This window comes from Artibeus jamaicensis, unplaced genomic scaffold (assembly GCF_021234435.1).
Source record: "Artibeus jamaicensis isolate MK-2021 breed Jamaican fruit bat unplaced genomic scaffold, CSHL_Jam_final contig_332, whole genome shotgun sequence".
Lineage (NCBI taxonomy): Eukaryota > Metazoa > Chordata > Mammalia > Chiroptera > Phyllostomidae > Artibeus > Artibeus jamaicensis.
In genome coordinates, this window is record NW_026521788.1 from 15,596,547 (window position 1) to 15,616,392 (window position 19,846).

Consider the following 19,846-nt stretch of genomic DNA (forward strand, 5'->3'; position numbering starts at 1 on the left):
TAGAATTTTCCTCCAAAATAGGTGGATTTTTTAAAAACTCAAGACTATTTACTGACATAGAATGAAAGGCAACGACAGATTCTTTTAAAGCCCCATCTCTGTTTACTCAAAGACCACAACACATGGGAACCCACTTATTCCGATTCTTGGTTTTCCAAATGGAGGTATTGACAGATATATGGTCATTCTAAGCACCTTTCTGGGACTCTTAATCAGATCAAGGTCTGAGTAATGAGGTTCCTCTCAGGATTCTGAGGAAGAAGCAGATAAAAAGACACAATTTCAGGGTGAGTTACTTGATTTTTATCTCTTCATCAGGGTGAAGTCCTCCATTTGATGTCAAAGGTATCCTGTCTACCATGGTAGTCACCAGCCACATGGGGCTATTTAAATTAAATGTAATTAATTAAAATTAAATAAGATCTAAAATTCAGCTCCACAGATGCATGGGTCACATTTCAAGTGCTCAGTAGCCACAAATGAACATTTCCATCACTGCAGGAAGCTCTATTAGAAACAAAAGTCTGGAAGGCTGGTCCCAGCCATTGAACCCTAACTCCTCATTGTACTCCCCATTGGTCTGGGGCCTTCCCTAGCCATCTACACTGAGCTTCCCTGTCATGACAATTGGTTGATTTTCTTTCTAGGTACTGTTTAGTTTCTACCTTAGTGTTCAATTATCTATGTTATTGTCATGATTCTGCAAGTTAGCTGGGCTCAGTGGGTTCTTCCTCTTCACGTGGTATTGACTAGGATTCTTCAGGTGACTGCAATTGCTGGGAGCTTCCCATGACCTGGAACACATGAGATGGCTTCACCTGCATTCTGGGCACCTCAGCTGGGTAACAGGAGTGGCTGGGAGTTAGCTGGATCTCTCGCTGTCTTATATTATTAGTTCAGCTCTTATTTGCCCTATAAACAATTGAAAGTGGAAGCTGCCATACATCTTAAAGGATGGGCCTAGAATGTACCCAACATGACTTCCATCACATTATATAGATCACAGCAAGTCACGAGAACAGCTGGAGTCAAGGGGAGGGGAAACAGTCTTCACCGCTCAATGAGAGGAAGAGTTATCTTTGCAGATGATTTATTACACTATCTAATTTTCTTCTTGGTCATTATATAAGACAGTTCTTTTTAAAAAAGATTTTATTTATTTATCTTTTGAGGGGAAGGGAAGGAGAGAAATATCAATGTATGGTTGCCTGCCGAGAACTGGCCTGCAACCCAGGCATGTGCCCTGACTGGGAATCGAACTTTGATTCACAGACCCTTTGATTCACAGGCCCATGCTCAATCCACTGAGCTACACCAGCCAGGGCACAGTTCTTAAGGATAGGTTTATAGCATAACTACATAATGAAAAACAAACTTTATCGTTTTTACATATAGTAATATGTACTAATAAATTATATTTCCACAGCATCTGGCAACCAGAGGTGGAGTAATTATAAACTGAGATGCTTAAAAGAAATTCTTAGATGGGCAAATCATAAGTAAAGTAACCATGTGATGGTAAAACTCATTCATAATTTAAAAACACGATTGAAAAGCAAGACATCATCATTTACAAATTCTATTTTCCATAACCAGAACATCAGTAACTTACAGGATGAGAAAGTGTGTGGAAAGGGGTGAGGTTCAGGATAACAAAGCTTATAGGAATATGCACTTGAACAACTTTTTAGAAGGCATTTAATATGTATCAAAATTTAAAAAGGGATATCATTTAAGTCAGCATTTAGGAATTTACCCTCATTCCAACAATTCCTTAGTAAAGTCCTTTTTAAAACACACTCCATGGATTGAATGATACTTTTGTCTCTTGAAGAAAAAAGACATGGCAAATTGTGACATATCAGTTGTTCACATCTAAGTCACATCAGGGTCAGCATGCTGCTTTCTCAGAGAGAAAAGCTTTGCATTATTGTCACCAAAAGAACTTGTAATGATCATGGATTATGGCAAGGTTTTGTTAAAGAAACTGACCCAGCAGGCTGTTTAATATTATTTAACAAATTTGCATGAGACATTTGGGATACTCCAATGATTTCTCCCTTAAAGAAGGTAATTTAAAAAACCAGAACCTCCCTGCCCCTTGAAGGTGTCACTCATCTATAGTGAAACCATCCATGATTATCCTGATAAAACATGATAAATTTCTTCCAGAAACACCTTCACAGATACACTCAGAAATGTTTTTATCAGCATCTCTTTGCCCAGCCAAGTTAACCATCAAAAAATTAACCATCACATGTTTTTTTTATTTCACTCTTAAAATATTCCCATCCACTCACAACTGTACATACTGAATTAGTTTTTCCCAAAATTGGGTTGGCTCATGTATAGAAATAGAGAAAAAGGAGGTTTTTGTCTATCTTTGACTAAGGCTTTCACAAAATAACAGGCCAGCTTGCTATGTGAAGTCAAGTAGCTTAATTTATTTATCATATCTATCTTTTTGAGTAGGACAAGGTATTTAGTATAAAAATCTTAAAGGAAATAGATTTCTCAGTATTCTCGATTTTATTCTAAGCAAGTTCTATAAAATGTTTAAAAAATTTGTCCATGAACTCTTCTGTCTGTATCTCTGATATCACCACCTCCAACAAATTTAACAATGACTCCTTAATGTTACCTAATACATACGCAGCCTACATTCAAATGTTCCTGGTATCTTAAAAAAGAAATATTATCTAAAAACAAATAAGTAAAATCTCTCTCTCTCTCTCTCTCTCTCTCTCTCTCTCTCTCTCTCTCTATATATATATATATATATAGAGAGAGAGAGAGAGAGACTATATATATGTAGACTATATATATAGGCCATATATATATAGTCAGAGTCAGCACTTACAGAAACAATGTCATAAGAATGGTGGAGTGGGTTATAGTTCCCCACTGTTACATATACACAGTGGAATATTATTTGGCCATAACAAAGAAGAAAATTCTGCTATTTGTGACAACATGGATAAACCTGGAGGGTATTGCATTAAATAAATGAGCCAGAGACAGCCAAATACCATCTAGTATCGCTTGTATGTAAAATCTCAGAAAGTGGAACTCATAGAAACTGAGTAGAATGGTGGTTGCTAGGGGCTGGGATGGGGAAAATGTAGAGATGTGGGTGGAAGTTTCAAACGTTCAGTTATAAAATAAATAAGTTCTTTTTTTCTTTTTTAAAAAATTTTATTTAGTTATTTTTCAAGTACAGTTTTTTGTGTATTTCTCCCATCCCAGCCCCCCCGCCCGTGCTCCCCACCTCCCTCCCATTTCCTCCCCCTCTAGGCCTCATCCCTGTGTCTTTCATACTTGTTCCTCAAAATCCCTCCCCTTTTTCCCCCTTAAATTCCCTTCCCTCTCCCCTCTGGTCACTGCCCACTTGTTCTCTATTTCAGTGTCTTTATTTTTATTCTGCTTGCTTGTTTGTTTTGTTGTTTAGCTTCCTGTTAAAGGTGAGATCATATGGTATTTGTCTTTCAACGCCTGGTTTATTTCACTCAGCATAATGCTTTCCAGTTCCATCCATGTCGTTGCAAAGAGTAGTAGCTCCTTCTTTCTCTCTGCTGCATAGAATTCCATTGTGTATATGTACCACAATTTTTGGGTCCATTCATTTACTGATGGGCACCTAGGTTGCGTCCAGCTCTTGGCTATTGTAAATTGTGCTGCTAGGAACATTGTGGTGCATAGGTTCTTTGATATTGATGTTTTAGGATTCTTAGGATATAATCCTAGCAGTGGAATTGCTGGGTCAAAAGGCAGGTCAATTTTTATTTTTCTGAGAAAATTCCATACTTTTTTCCATAATGGTTGCACCAGTCTGCAATCCCACCAACAGTGAACTAAGGACCCCTTTTCCCCACACCCTCTCCAACATTTGTTGTTTGTTGCTTTGTTTATGATAGCCATCCTGACTGGTGTAAAGTGGTATCTCATTGTGGTTTTAATTTGCATCTCTCTGATAGCTAATGATATTGAGTATCTCTTCATGTGTCTCTGGATATTCTGTATGTCCTCCTTGGAGAAATGTCTGTTCAAGTCCTTTTCCCATTTTTTAATTGGGTTAGATGTCTTCTTAGAGTGGAGCCGTGTAAGTTCTTTGTATATTTTGGAGACTAAACCTTTGTCTGAGGTATCATTGGCAAATATGTTTTCCCATACAGTTGGTTGTCTTTTTAATTTAATACTGTTTTCTATAGCCATGCAGAAGCTTTTTATTTTGATGAGATCCCATTTGTTTATTCTTTCCTTTATATTCCTTGCTCTAGGGGACATATCGGTAAAAATGTTGCTGCGTGAAATATCTGAGATTTTCTTGCCGATGTTCTCCTCTAGGACTTTAATGGTGTCACGGCTTATATTTAAGTCTTTTATCCACCTTGACTTTATTTTGGTGTAGAGAGCGATCAGGCAGGATTTTAGCGTCTATGTTCATCAGTGATATTGGCCTGAAGTTTTCTTTCTTTGTTGTATCTCTATCTGGTTTTGGAATTAGGATGATGCTGGCTTCATAAAAGGAGTTTGGGAGTTTTCCATCCTTTTGGATTTTCTGGAATAATCTGTGAAGAATAGGGGTTAGCTTTTCCTTAAATGCTTTGTAGAATTCTTCCGTGAACCCATCTGGTCCAGGGCTTTTGTGTGATGGGAGTTTTTTTTATTACTGCTTCAACTTCTTTTGCTGTTATTGGTCTATTCAGGTTTTCTACTTCTTTTTCATTGAGTTTTGGGAGATTATATTTTTCTAGAAATGTGTCCATTTCCCCTAGGTTCTCAAATTTCTTGGCATACAGTTCTTCATAGTAATTTCTTACTATCCTTTCTATTTCTGTGGTATCAGTTGTAATCTCTCCTGTTTCATTTCTGATTGTGTTTATTTGTGTCCATTCCCTTCTTTTTTTGATGAGCCTACTTAAAGGCTTGTCTATTTTGTTTATCTTTTCAAAGAACCAACTCCTGGATTCATTGATCCTTAGAATTGTGCTTTTAGTCTCCATGTCATTTAGTTCTGCTCTGATCTTGGTTATTTCCTTCCTTCTGCTTGCTCTGGGCTGACTTTGTTGTTGTTCCTCGAGTTCTTGCAGGCGTAGAGTCAGGTTGTTTGTTTGAAATGTTTCTATCTTCTTTAGGTAGGCCTGTGTTGCTATAAACTTCCCTCTCAGGACTGCCTTCGCTGTGTCCCATAAGTTTTGGGTTGTTGTGAGATCTTTTTCATTTGTTTCCAGAAACATTTTGATTTCTTCTCTAATTTCATTCTTGACTCATTCGTTGTTCAATAGCATACCATTCAGTCTCCATGATTTTGGGTGTTTTGGATTTTTTCCTTTGGGGTTGGTTTTCAGTTTCAGTCCCTTGTGGTCAGAGAAAATGCTTGGTATGATTTCAATATTCTTGAATTTGTTGAGGCTCGTTTTGTGTCCTATCATGTGGTCTATCTTTGAGAATGTTCCATGTACATTTGAAAAGAATGTGTATTTAGCTTCTTTGGGGTGAAGAGCTCTGTATATATCAGTTAGGTCCATTTCATCAAGGGTGTTGTTTAATGCCACAATGTCTTTGTTGATATTTTGTTTGGAAGATCTGTCCATTTTTGATAGTGGGGTGTTAAAATCTCCCACTATAATTGTGTTGCTGTCTATATCTTTCTTGAATTCCTCTAAGATTTTCCTTATATATTTTGGTGCTCCTATGTTGGGTGCATATATATTTATGATGTTAATGTCTTCTTGGTGTATTCTTCCCTTGAGTGGGTCTCTCTTTATCGCTCTTTTTTTGAAGTCTATTTTGTCTGATATGAGAATTGCTACCCCAGCTTTTTTTTCTTGTCCATTTGCTTGGAAAATTTGTTTCCAGCTTTTTACTTTTAGTCTGTGATGGTCTTTTGTCCTGAGGTGGGTCTCTTGTAGTCAGCATATGTGTGGGTCATGCTTTCTTATCCATTGAGCTATTCTGTGTCTTTTGATTGGAGCATTTAATCCATTTACGTTTAAGGTTATTACTGATAGGTACGTATTCATTGCCATTTTTGTACCTGTGTTCCTCTCTGACTGTCTCTTTTTCTTCCTTTCCGTAAAGCAGTCCTTTTAGTATTTCTTGTAGAGCTGGCTTGATGGCAGCATTTTCTTTTAGACTTATTTTGTCTTGGAAACTCTTTATTTGGCCTTCTATTTTGATTGAGAGTCTTGTTGGGTAAAGTAGCCTTGGTTGTAGGCCTCTGGTTCTCATTACTTGGAATATTTCTTGCCATTCTCTTCTTGCTTGGAGTGTTTCCATTGAGAAGTCAGTAGCTAACCTTATTGGGGCTCCCTTGTATGTTACTTCTTTTTTCTCCCTTGCTGCCTTTAAGATTCTCTCTTTGTCTTGGAATTTTGCCATTTTAATGATGATATGTCTTGAAGTGGGCCTCCTTGGGTTCCTCTTGATTGGGACTCTCTGTGATTCTTGAATTTGTGTGACTTTTTCTCTCATCAAATTAGGGAAATTTTCTCTCATTACTCTTTCAAATATGTTTGGAAAAATCCCAGGGAGGGAGCCGTTGGGGCACTGAACGCTGTCCCAGGTGCCCTTGGGCCCTCGCCACTGGGCTCTAGTCCCCCAACCATGCACCGGCGGAGATCCCTACTGTTTCTCTTTGCTCCGTCCTGAGACTACTGTACCACTGCTGTCTCCCTACCATCTGGTTCCTCCATGACCATTGAGGTTTCTGGTCCCTTATTTTCATATATGCTTGGCAACTGCTGGCTTGCTGGCTTCTCCTCCTCCGATCAGACAGGTTTCTCTCCCTTTTGTACTAGGAACTGGTATCTGCTCCGTCCTACTCCATCGCCATCTTCAAAATAAATAAGTTCTGAGAATCTAATGTGCACATGGTGACTATAGTTAACAATCCTGTACTGTGTGCCTGAATTTGCCAAGAGTGTAAGAAAAAAGGAAAAGATCATTAATGGTGAAGAAGATTTGAATAATAGGATTAGCAGACGACATAAATGACATATGCAGAACAGTGCGCCCAGCAGTGACAGCATCCTCCTATGTTCAAGTGCTCACGGAACAAATCTTAATGGATCACCCGTTAGGCCACAGATCTCTACAGATTTGACAGGACTGAAAACATACAGAATATACTCTTTGGTGGGATTACACTAGAAATCCATAATAAAAACTGGAAAATGCCTCCAATTTTCTGGAGACTAAGCAAATACATTTACATAATTTATGATTCAAAGAAGTCATAGTGGAAGGATCTGAAATACAACAACTTAGCGGAACTACTTTAATAGATTTGGGGGAGATTTCATGAACTGGAAACCAAAAGCATGAATCACAACAGAAACACTGAAAAATGGAACTACATTCAAATTAGAAGTAAAAAGAGTAGTTTCTTTGGGGAGGAGGGTAGAGTTAGTAACTTGAAAGGAATGCAAAGGAAACTTCTGGTGGGGAACTGGTAATGTTCTATTTCTTGATTTGGTTACTTACATAAGTTTATTCACTTCCTGTTCATTCATCAACCATACATTTACGATTTTTAGTCTCTTCTGTATGCATATGACATTTTACAAAAATTATTGTAAAATATGATATCTATAAATAAATATAAAATATGCCATTTTTAAATAGAAAAATTTAAAACTAAAACTAAATAAAAGATATAAAGAAGACTAGAGACCTACATTATGCTAATAGATTTACAGATTCCAAAATGTGATGTTAAGGATTCTATTAGGCTCATCTAAAATTTTATATGGACAAGCAATGACCCAAAATGAGTCCAGACACTATTTTGTTACTTATTTTTTTATTGTGAGAAAGTACACATTTTAACCATCTTAAAGTGTACAGTTCGGTGGTATTTAGCCCATTTGCATTCCACAATCATCATCACCATCTACTTCAGGACATTTTTTGTCACCCCCAAAAGAAATCCCTAACCTATTAAATAATTAATCCTCATTCTCCTTTCTCCTAGTTCCTGAAAACCAATAATCTGATTTATGTTTCTGTGAATTTGGATAGCACGGATATTTCACATAAATGGAATCATACAGTATCTTATCTTTTGTGTCTGGTTTATTTCAGTTAACATAATGTTTTAAGGGTCCTTCATGTTGTCTCATATATCAGAACTTTACAATTTCTTATGGCTCAATATATTCTATTGTATGACTGTGCCACACTTGTCTGTCTGTTAATCAGTTGCTGGGTTGTTTCCACCTTTCCCCTATTGTCAATAGCGCTGCTATGCACATTTTTGTACAACTTTTCATTTGAATACTTCTTTTCCATTTTGGGGGGTTATATACCTAGGAGAGGAGTCATATTGTAATTGCTGAGTGATATGGTAATTTTATGGTTAACTTATTAAAAAAACACCAAACTTTTTTCCATAGTGGCTACACCATTTTATATTTCCACAGCAATGTACAAGAGCTTCAGTTTCTACACATCTTCACCAACATTTATTTTTGTTGTTAAATTATAGCTATCCTAGTAAGTATGAAGTGATATCTCATTGTTTTGATTTATATTTCCCTAATGACTGGTGATATCAAGCATCCTTTTATCTTGTTGATTATTTGTGTATATAATCAAATATAAGCATCTTTATATATAAGTATCTTTTTATGCTTATTGGTTATCTGTACATATTGTTTGGAGAAGTGTCTTTTTAAGTTCCTTGCCTATTTTTAATTGGGTCACTTGCCTTTTTATTGCTGGATAATAAGATATGATTTTCAAATATTTTCTCTTACTCTGTAAATTGGAGGTTTTTTTTGCTAGGGTCCTTTGATGCACAAATGTGTTTTTAATTTTGATGAAGCCTAATTTATTTTTTTTCTTTTGTTGCTGGTGCCTTCCATTTCATTGCTAAGAAACCATTGCCAAGTCATAGGTTATAAAGACCCTTTACCAGTTTCCTGTGGTGGCCACAGCAGTGACAAAAACTGGGCAACTTAAAACAATAGAGATTTTATTGTCTTAAGGTTCCAGTGGGAAGAAGTCCCACGGTGGTAACAGAGCCATAGTCCCTCTGACCCCTCTGCAGGGAAATCTTTCCTATTTTTTTACAGCTTCTGGTGTTGGCTGACAGTCCTGGGCATTCTTTGGCTTGTAGATGCATCATAGAGATGACCTCTCTCTGGGTGTCTTCATTTATTTTCCCTCTCTTTGTTCTTTGTTATTGTCTTCATTTTTGATTTTATAAAAATGTACTAAATTTTTAAAATTGTTGTTCAAGTACAGTTGTCTCCATTTTCCCGCCACCATTTTCCCCCATCCTACCCACCCCCACCTCCCTCTGTCCATTTGAATCTACATTTTTTCCTTTTGTAAGGACACCAGTCATATTGGATTAAGGCCTCCCTCATGACCTCATTGTAACTTGATCACCTCTATAACAATTCTATTTCCAAATAAGATCACATTCTGAGATACTGGGGCTTAGGACTTCAAAATACTGTGGGGGGATGCACAATTCAACTCATAACAACCTCTTGGAGCGTTGAGTGTTTATCTCAACTGGTATCCTAGTCCAAGGTGGCAGAAAGTAATTGCCATGCCTGTAAAAGGTTTTGAAAAAAATCCCTCAATGTAGCAGCTTCTTTAACCTGAGAGATTTCCTAGTTAGGCAAAATAGAGCAAGCTCTTTGCATTAGTCCTTCAGGGGGTGATCAGAGGTCAAAGGCAACCATAATTTTCTGAGAACAAGGTTAGCTCTGCTCTCCCAGAAGGCTGCTAACTTCCAGATCACCACTGAGCTGGGGAGGGTGGAATGGTGCAAGGGCAGGTTAAAATATCTCAAAGAATCCCTGCCAGGTTTTAATCACCCTTTTCTTGATTAACTGTTTGTCTCTTTGCTGAAAAAAAAAATTGACCATTTTCCGCAGTTCTGATAAGTTGATTCTGGCAGGGTTTTTGGTGTTTTTTTTTTCTGTTGAGGCCCTCAGAGTTTCTTACTGTGTCTTTTTTCCTGACATTCCTCAAACACTTTTTAAGAAATAGAGTAGCATATGGGTTTGCCATAACAGTTATTAAGAGCTGTTATTATAAAGCCAGAGTAATGAGATAGTGAATTTTTCTTTTAGGGTTATTCAAAGTGATGGATTGAAAAGAAGAGAGTGCACAAGGTAGCGATGATTTTGTTAGTGTTTCATTTCTTAGTTTGATTGATAGGTACCGATTCTTACATATAGTCTTTTGAATGTATCAAATATTACATAATGAAATACAGTTACAAACTAAGTACTTGAATACTGAGAAATACACTTCTAGGTAACTATTGCATTAAGGATGAATTCAAAACAAATTATGAACCACTGAGAGTAACACAAGGAGATCACTACACAGAAAACCTGTGACACCTGCAAAAGCATACCAAGGAGTGAATGTGTTAGCCTTAAATCTTTTCATCATTAAAGAAGAAAAACAAAAAAGGAGTGGATTCATAATTTGTATCTTAAGAACATTGAAAAAGACTGACAATATAAACCAAAAGATGGAATTTTAAGATAGGGAAAAAATTAATGAATATAAAACTAAAAAAGTCTAAAGATAAATAATGCTTACAAAATAGAAAAGGTCAATAAAATTGAACTCCTCTTGATCCTGATTAAGAAAATGTAGACTAGATAATACAGATTTTGCTCCATCTAAGAACAAAGCAAACAGAGTTCTGTGCTGAAAAAATAACTCGTGGGAACTGATAACAATAGAATATGGGGGGGAAGTTTTTTTGATCTAAGGATGAAAAAGATGCAGGTCTAGGGCTGTGGTTATGAGAAGATTTCTAGGATATAGTTGAGATCAGAAAGGGTATGTGTGTTTAAAAAAAATTCAGTTTCCATGTCTGGGACTCAGCATGCATGATCACATGGGGTAAAGCCTGAATGATTTCAGAATCTGTCTTTGCAAATAGCCACAAGTTGGCAACAAGAAATATATCCTAGGACTAAGCTATACGCTTTAAAAATATTAAGATGCACACTGGATAATCAAGCCCTGGACAGTGTCTGGACACAATTCCAAAGGCAGAATTTTTCCCCTTTGGAAGTTTTCAACTCAGGGAATTCTACTTGCTTTGCTTGTCTCATCATGTAACCCAACACACGTGTTAGTCACTTCCTGTGTGGCCAGTCTGCTAGGTGGACAAATTGGATCCCCAGGAACCAGGAAGTAGGTGAATAATCTCTGTGAAGCTCTTACTAGGGTGTGTTAGTGATTTGAATACTAATCAGTATTTGCAAACTGGGAGGAGAAACAGGAGTGAGATGGTTGATTTTGATTACCTGATAGTAATGAACATATCACAATATTATTGTAAAGAGTGACATCCTACCGTCCTTTCATCTTGCCAATTTAAAGAAACAAGTCTTTAGCTCTCTCTACATGGAAAAATTTGGAACAAATAGGGCAATTAATAAAACAGTTTCAAAAGAAATAACAATAATGAAACCTATACTTACATTTCTAGGATCTTTCCTAATAATTAGACCACCATATATTGTACAAGGACTTATTCAAAAAATTCACCTGGATATTTTCAAACTTGAAAAAATTAAAGCCACTCATGGCGTGTTCTTTCCACAGTAGAATCAAGGTAGAAATTGATTTTAAATATATGTAGCTAAAATAATGTCAACTGCTTAATGATGAAACACTTTAACACCAATTCATTTGACAATTTTGGTGAAATAGATAAATTCCTAAAAAAATACAACTTTTTTAAACTGTCAGAAGTAGAAATCCTTAATAGCTTAAAATTATTAAAAAGATTTATTTTTTTAATAGTCAAATATTCCCCAAAGGAAACTGAAGGCTCACATGGTTTCACTAGTAAATTCTTGCAAAAAAAAATTAAGGAGAAAAAACAAATACCATGAATCTCGCACCAACTCTTCCAGAATACAGACGAGACAGGTCTTTTTCTAAAGCAAGTTTTCTGAGACCAGACAACCAGCATTTCAAAACCTGACAAGGACATTACAAGAAAGAGAATTACAGACCAATCATTTGTAAAAATAGATGTAAGCATCCTTAACAAAACAGTAGACAACTGAATCTGGTGACAAATAAATTGAGCTTATTCTAGGAGTGCAAGGTTGGCTTAACATTTTAAAATTAACCCAACCATATTAATATCAAAAAGGAGAAAGGTTATATGAACATCTTGATAGATGCAGAGAAACAATTTGACAAAATTTATTTCTCCCTCATTTATTATATATTAAAAGAACTTTTTGCAAACTGAGAATAAAAGGCAATTTTCTTAAACAAATAAAAAAATTACATTCTCATCCCTCCTGGCAAACTTCATACCCAGTGGTGAAATATTAAAAACTTCTCTCCCAAGTTTGGAAGTGACACAACAATGCCAGCTATTTGTACTTAATATTTTATTGGAGGTCCTCACCATTGCAATATAATTTTTTAAAAAGTATTAGGACTTTAAAGGAAGAAAAATGCTGTCTTTTATTTGTAGACAGCATGATTACATTTCAAGAAAATTCAAAAGATGCTATAAACTATTTGAACTAAAAATTAAATATACAATGTTGCTAGAGACAGGTCACTATTTAAGAATCATCTGTATTTCTATGTATCATTCACAAACAAGTAAAAAATTATATTGTAAAGCATACTGTTTACAATAGTACCAAAATACGAACTACATGGAAATAATTCTAACAAAAGATTTGCAGTGCCCTAACATTGAAAACGATGATTATCCTTGAGAGAAATTGAATATTTAAATAAACTTAGAAATAAAACTTTTAATATTTAGAAAACCCAATATTGTAAAGGTGTCAATTCTTCTCAAATTATCTATAAGTTAACACAATCCTAATCAAAATTCTAGAAAGATTTTTTTTTTTTTTTTTTTAGAAATTGACAAGCTGACTCTTAAATTCCTATGGAATTTCAAAGGGCCAAGGCTACGTAAGGCAACTGAAACAGAAGAGCAAGGCTGGAAGATTCATTCTACCTGATAACTAAACCCATGATGAGCTATAGTAATGAGAATGTGTGGGATGGATACAAATGTATACAAACTAACCAGTGACCTAAATTAGAGAGCCTACACAGGAATGGTCACCTGGTTCATGACAGAGGCGACAGTGCAATTGGTAAGGGAATAGTTTTTTCAAAAGATGTTGCTGGATTAATTGGATATGTGAAAAAAATATCTGGACCCCTACCTATACTAAAAAATTTAATTCCAGATGGATCACCAATTGAAATGTGAAAATCAAACAATAAAGCTTTTAGAGGAGAATGTAGGAAGACATCTTCACGACCTTGGCATAGGTAGAGATTTCTTAAACAACATATAAAAGGTCTTAACCATAGAGAAAAAAATCCCCATAAGGACAAAAGATCTGACAAAAGATTCATACCTAACATATGTACAAACTTTTACTAATCAATACCAATTAGACAACTCAAGAGAAAAATGGCAAAAAGATTTGAACAAACACTTCACAAGAGCATATGCAAATATCTAGAAAACATGAAAATGTGCTTTGACTACATTAGCCACTGGGAACTTTGAAATTAAGCCATAATGAAATTAGTCTTACCAGATTGGCCAAATTAAAGTGAGAAAATTCCAAGATTTGGAGAGGAAGTATTGCATTTGGAATTCTTATATCAACACATTGCTGGTATTTTAGTAAAGTGGTATAATATTTTGGAATACTGTGAGGCAATGGCTACCAAAACTGAAAAGAGTACGTATAACAGGATTTCACGTCCATGAAGCACACAGAGGCAGGCCTAGGCCACGGTGTTGGGGGTCCGGATAATGGTTACCACGGAGGCACAGGGGTCAAGGTGACAAGAATATGAGTTCTGGGAAGTAGAGAACTTTTCTGTTTCTTGATCTGAATGCTGGTCATATAAGTATATCTGGATGTGAAAATTCACTAGGATTTGCATTTATGACATAAAATAAGACTAGAAGATGGAGATTGAAGAATACTACTTCTTTTTGTTACAAAAATAATGTTCCAAAGAAACTATCTTTTCATCTCCTTTGTGATCTTAGCCATAAATCGCCTTATAACATACACATCTTAGAAGAGCCTAAAAAATGCCTCCTGTACTGTTATAGGGGCTAGTGCTGGGAGGGACCCCCTTTTTTTCCCAATCAGAAGAATTATTTCCTTAGCCTATATTTTATTTTCAAGTTCAGTTCTCTTCTGCCTACAGTTATAAGTTTTTTTCTTTTTCTCTATGCCTCTAAAAACAAATATAGTTTTCACCTAAAACAGTACAATAAAATTTCCTATGTATTCTGGGTCCTAGAAAACAGACCCTATTTTGACAGAACATCAGTTCCATAATTTATTCTTCACATAGTTACATAATTCAAACACATTATCTAACAATCCCCCTGTGTAACTGCATCTTTCTCTGTATATTCTGTTCCATAGCAACGTGCTTTCTGGCTCCCCCACAACCATTTCACTCAGGGGAGATGCCTCAAAGATTTCTCTTCACATTACAAACTACCAAGGAAGAAAAGGACTTGAAGCTTTGTGACTATGAGACATTTAAAACCTCCTAACACATCTGTCAGCACTGCATATTCAACAGTTTGTTTCTGAGGGCCCTTAGGGTGCCAGGCAATGACACTAGTCACTAGAGTTGCAGTGAAATAATTGTTAAGCATGTAGGCTCTGAATTTAGGGAGCCTGGGTTCGATTCCTCGGTATATCATTGACTCTGTCTCTAAAAATGGTCCGCTTATGCCCCGACCGGTATGGCTCAGTTGGTTGGGCATTTTCCCACAAAGCACAAGGTCACAGTTTCAATTCCTAGTCAGGGCACAGGCCTGGGTCGCAAGTTGTGTTCCCAGTCAGGGCATGTATGAGAAGCACCCATCATTGTTTCTCTCTCACATCGATGTTTCTCTCCCTCTTTTCTCCCTCCGTTCCCCTCCTTCTAAAAATCATCATCATCATCATCAAATAATACAATCTTAAAAATAAAAATGGTCTGTTTCCCCCTCTGACTCAGTTTACTTATTTAGGAAATAGTGGTACTAGTAAAGCCTTTCTGCCAGCCTTCTTAGGAAGGTTAAGTGGCATATTATGTGAAAATCACTGAGAAACATCCTTGGCACATGGTACGTGTCAGCTGTTATTCCCAGAAGAGATGACACAATATCTGCCGAACTGCCTACTGACAAACTTCACTGCCACTGGGACTGCCTGCCATCCTCTGCCCTAGCTACCCATCCATGCTAGCAAGGAAATGACAAACACTTTAACTGAACTAGAAGCTAGTGGTTGCACCAGAAAGTCCTTGGCTTAGGGTATCCTGGATCTGCCCTTTACAAATGAGGACACCATAGCCCGGATACATTGCCCAGCTTGAAATGAATCTCACACAGATGAAATAGGGGGTGAGGCTGGTATTAGAGCTTGCGTCTCCCGATTCCTAGTTCAGCCCCTTGGCTGGAAAGACTTGCAAACTAGAAGACTGGCACATTCTCTCTTCTGGCTCACATTTGACACCCCCAAAGGGAGCAACTCAGGCACACTCCTCCTAGTTGGTGGGGGTGGGATATGGGGGCACCTTGCTGTATGTTGTCTATTTTTAGCCTCCGTATATGGCCTACTCCCTGCAGACTCACTGGGGCTGACGTACTGCTGTGGGATTTAAGGCACTCTCCATGTTGCTTGGTGGTTGCCATGCCAACAAAATTTAAAGGAAATTGGGTTTTTCTAGTAGATTATTTTAGTGGCAGCTTTAAAGCCAGATTAGGGTTCCGACTCTGAAGATTAAATGATGCAAGTGATTAGTACTGGTATGTAGTAGGTGCCCCATAATCCCTGCTGAAAAACAGGATGGATACATGAATGCAATTAGTTGCATTAGGAAGCTGAAGGTGTAGCAGCAGAGAACTGATCTTCTGCTTACAGTCAGTACTTAGAGTCAGTCTGGAGCAAGTTTACTCATATCCTCCCCGGATTTTCATAATTACCTGACACTCTGTGTGTGAACTGATTTGCCTGATTCCAAAAGACTGCCTCTGATCTTGAGGCCATTGATGAGCTGTGCAACCCAGGGGTCCCCAGCTGCACATAGCTGCATGTTGCAGACACAGAAAAGGTGGCAGGAATCTGACCAGGGAAACTCGCGGGTCTTTAACGGGGGCAGGGAACTTGTGCACATCTGAGAGGGTCAGTGCTCAGTCCTTCTAAGGATGCATTTTTGCAAATATAATGACCATATTTAATGAGCGAATTTGTTTAAATAGCCTCTCTGTTTTGAGCAACCTATGTTTGAAAGGCCCATCCCCTAGCCACAGTGACTGAGCATCACCAGATAAGCAGACAGTCAGGGGAAGTTGTAAATCTCTGTTCAGTTCCCAGGTCTCTCAGCAAGTATTTTCTGAAAATCCCACCTGACGAGTTCCTTCCTTCTCAATAGAATCTATTTTCTCTATTAATCTTTTGGCCTTCCTCTCTCCCTCCCTCCTTCCTTCCAGTGGCAGAGAAAAGAGCAGTCTTTTGGAGTCAAAATTAGATTCAAATTCTTGCTGTCTCTGATGCCTATTTGTGGTGTGACATTCCCCAACTTTCATTACATCTCGAGCAGAATTTCTTTTTGTACACAAGGCACTACCAATGTCTATCTTGGATGGTTACGGCAACAGTGGAGTGTTTCTCAAACTTTTAGTGAGCATCAGTCACCTAGGAAGATAGGCAAAAATTCGGATTCTCAAGATCCATAGGCCTAGACTCTAATCCATTAGGCCAAAGTCCCAGGTATCTGCATGTTAACAAGGTTCCGAAACCAGAAAAATTGGCATTCATGCTGCCTGTCACTACCAGAACCAGGAAGTAGAGATAAGGATTGAATTTTCACGGGCACTTTATTCAGATGCTGGTGATCTGAGAAAATGACGGGTTGCATATCCTCAAAAAAACTGTCTTAACATCTCATTTCAAGTTGACCTTTTTTATTGAAAGAAGAAAATGGTAGGTAAGGAGTTTGGAAAAAGGTTAGGCAGATAAGAGTTGCAGTCCAGTGGCAATTTCCCTAGTATTTCTTTATCTGATGATCAAACAATTCTCTATCTGTGTCAAGGACATCCCCTCCTTGGAACACAATGGCTCAGACACCATCTCCACCACTTTCAGACCCCCTGGGGCACAGAGGTTGAATTGCTAGTTGACCACCGAGAGTTGAGTAGGTCATGAATTCCAGTTCCTTGAATAACAGCTTTCCACAAGCATTACTCACTGAAGCCTATTAACTATGACTAAAGGTAAGATCTTTAACTGTAGTCAGTTCTGGACTTCAAGGGTCTTACTTTGAGAAACACTGTATATGCATAGAAATCTCATTCAAAAATGAGATTTGTTGAAAATATTCAAAAGGTGGGAGCCATGATCATTATTAACACAGTAAACATTTATTGAACATCTACTGTGTATCAGGCATGACACCAGACTCTATAGTTATGTCTCACTTAATTTCTTTTACTAGGAATTAATTTGTCATTTATGTATGCCTTGCCCCATCCCATTACGTGTAAGTTCCTAAAGGGCAGGATGAAGCAGTATAATGTATCAGAGAAGAACATAAATGTTAGAAGACATGAATTCTCTTTACTATTTGTATGATTTTAGACAAGTCATTTCATCATTCAGGACTTTGTTTCCTTCATCAAAAATTAAAAAGGCACTAAGTGTAGTGGTTAAAAGTCTAAAAGTTTAGAATCCTGACCCTAATGCTTTCTAAGTATGTGATCTCAGGAAAGCAGCTTAACTTCTTTGAGCCTCAGATTCCTTTTACATGGAAAGGGGATTCATTTGTTCAACATTCATTCCTTCAATAAATACCTACTGAGCACTTTCTATGTGACCAACACTGTGCTAGGTACTAAGAACACATTGGAGAGTGAGACAGATATGGTCCCTGACTCAACGTAGCTTACAATTTAATAGTGGACACAAATATTACATAGGTAACTACATAAATAACTAATCCCATTGTGGTAAATTCTATTGTGAGACATTTAACTAGTAGGAGCTAACCTAGCCTGCGGGAATCAGGGAAGACCTCCTGGGATAGGGAAGACTGAGCCCTGAGGGATGAGGAGGCATTATCCAGAAAAAGAAAGACCTGAAATGAGAAGAAGCTGGACTCTTTTGAAGAAGTAAAGGGATATCCATGTGCCTAAACTGAGTGCACAAGGTCCCCCCTCACACCTCACAGGTGTGGAGAGAATTGAGATAATAAAGTGCTTAGCACAGTGCCCAGCACCGAGAAGCATATAATCATGGAGATAACACATCTGGTTTGTTGTAGACAATGCATGAAGAAGTACTGTGTAGATTCTCAAATTATATCATTCATCAGAATCACCCAGAGGGCTTTTGAAATCACAGATTGCTTAGTCCAACCTGCACAGTTTCTGATTCAGTAGGTCTGGCTTGAGGCAGCTAATATGCAATTCTAATCTAACAAATTGCTAGATCATGCTCATTATCCTGGTGTGTGTGGAGGGGGGAAGAAAAGGGGATTTGGGATTTGAGAACAACTAGTGTAAATTGTGAGGTCCTAAATGCCTGTCTGTCAATCAAAGCTGAATCTCCCACAATGCTCAGCTCTAGACCCTGTGCAGAACAACCTCTCCATAATTATTTGATAATACATATTCTTTATATTTTCAGAGTGAGAAAAGGTGTTTGAAAATCCACACCCTTTCACTTATATGGGAGAGGAACTCAAGGACTAGAGAAGGTGAGAATGCCACCTAAGCAGTGGAAGCAGCCTGAGCCCAAGAGCTTTTCCTCAGGAGAGCGCACTTCGGGTGTACTTTACCGCAAGGGAGCCCCTAAGAGTGGCTTTACCACGCATGCTCCCCGCGTGGGCTAAATGACCAAGATGACCTGGCCCTCCATGACATGCACCTTGCACATGCAATATTTTCTTACTGAATAAAGTAATTTTTGGACTAAACATATTTTGGGGAGTCATGAGATGAATTCAATGAAATATACACTTTTCAAAGAGAATATATCTTACGACAACTGCCTATCACATTTTATGTGGAAACGAGTACCTATTAGCTTGCCCTGTCTTTTCTGTTTTTTTAAATGTATGTAGTACCCTCTGTTGTAGTAATAATATTAATAATAAACACTGAAATGAAAATGACAGCTTATCTTATCCGTGTATGTCTGGGTCAGAGAGTGCTGTACCCTCATCACCTCCTTGGGTCCTCACCACCCTATTAAGAGGTTGCGCCCTGATTATCTCCACTTCACAGATGAAGAATCCAGGCTGCGGAAAACTCGTAATGTGATGCATGTCCTAGAGCCGGGATTGAATCCTAGAACTAGGACTTGAATCCAGGCTGACGCCAGACCTTGGGCTCTTAATTACAATGATGTGATGATTCATTTGTCAAAAAAAAAAAAAATCAGTGTTGAAATGTAATAGTAAAGCTCTGAGACCAGAAATGCCCTGAGGAGTCAAGATGATGCATTTCAATAACTGTCTACAGAAGAACTGTCCACACAGGAACAACCCTCCTTTGACAAGAAAATCCAACAGTAACGTGTCTACTGGTTTCATATTTCAAGAGTTAGAATAGGAATATACCAAAACAGATTTTTTAATAAAAAGCTGAGTCATTAGGATCCTTCAGAAGGGAAGAAATCTGTTTTTCGCATAAATCTAGCTTCTGTGGGAGGGAGGGGGCATGTCCCTCAGGTATACCTGTGCTGCTGGGGGTCTTAAATTGCTTTATGTACCACAACCCAAATACTTCACTAGATTTATTTCTGTCGGTTAACTAACAGGGCACTCGGCTAGGAAG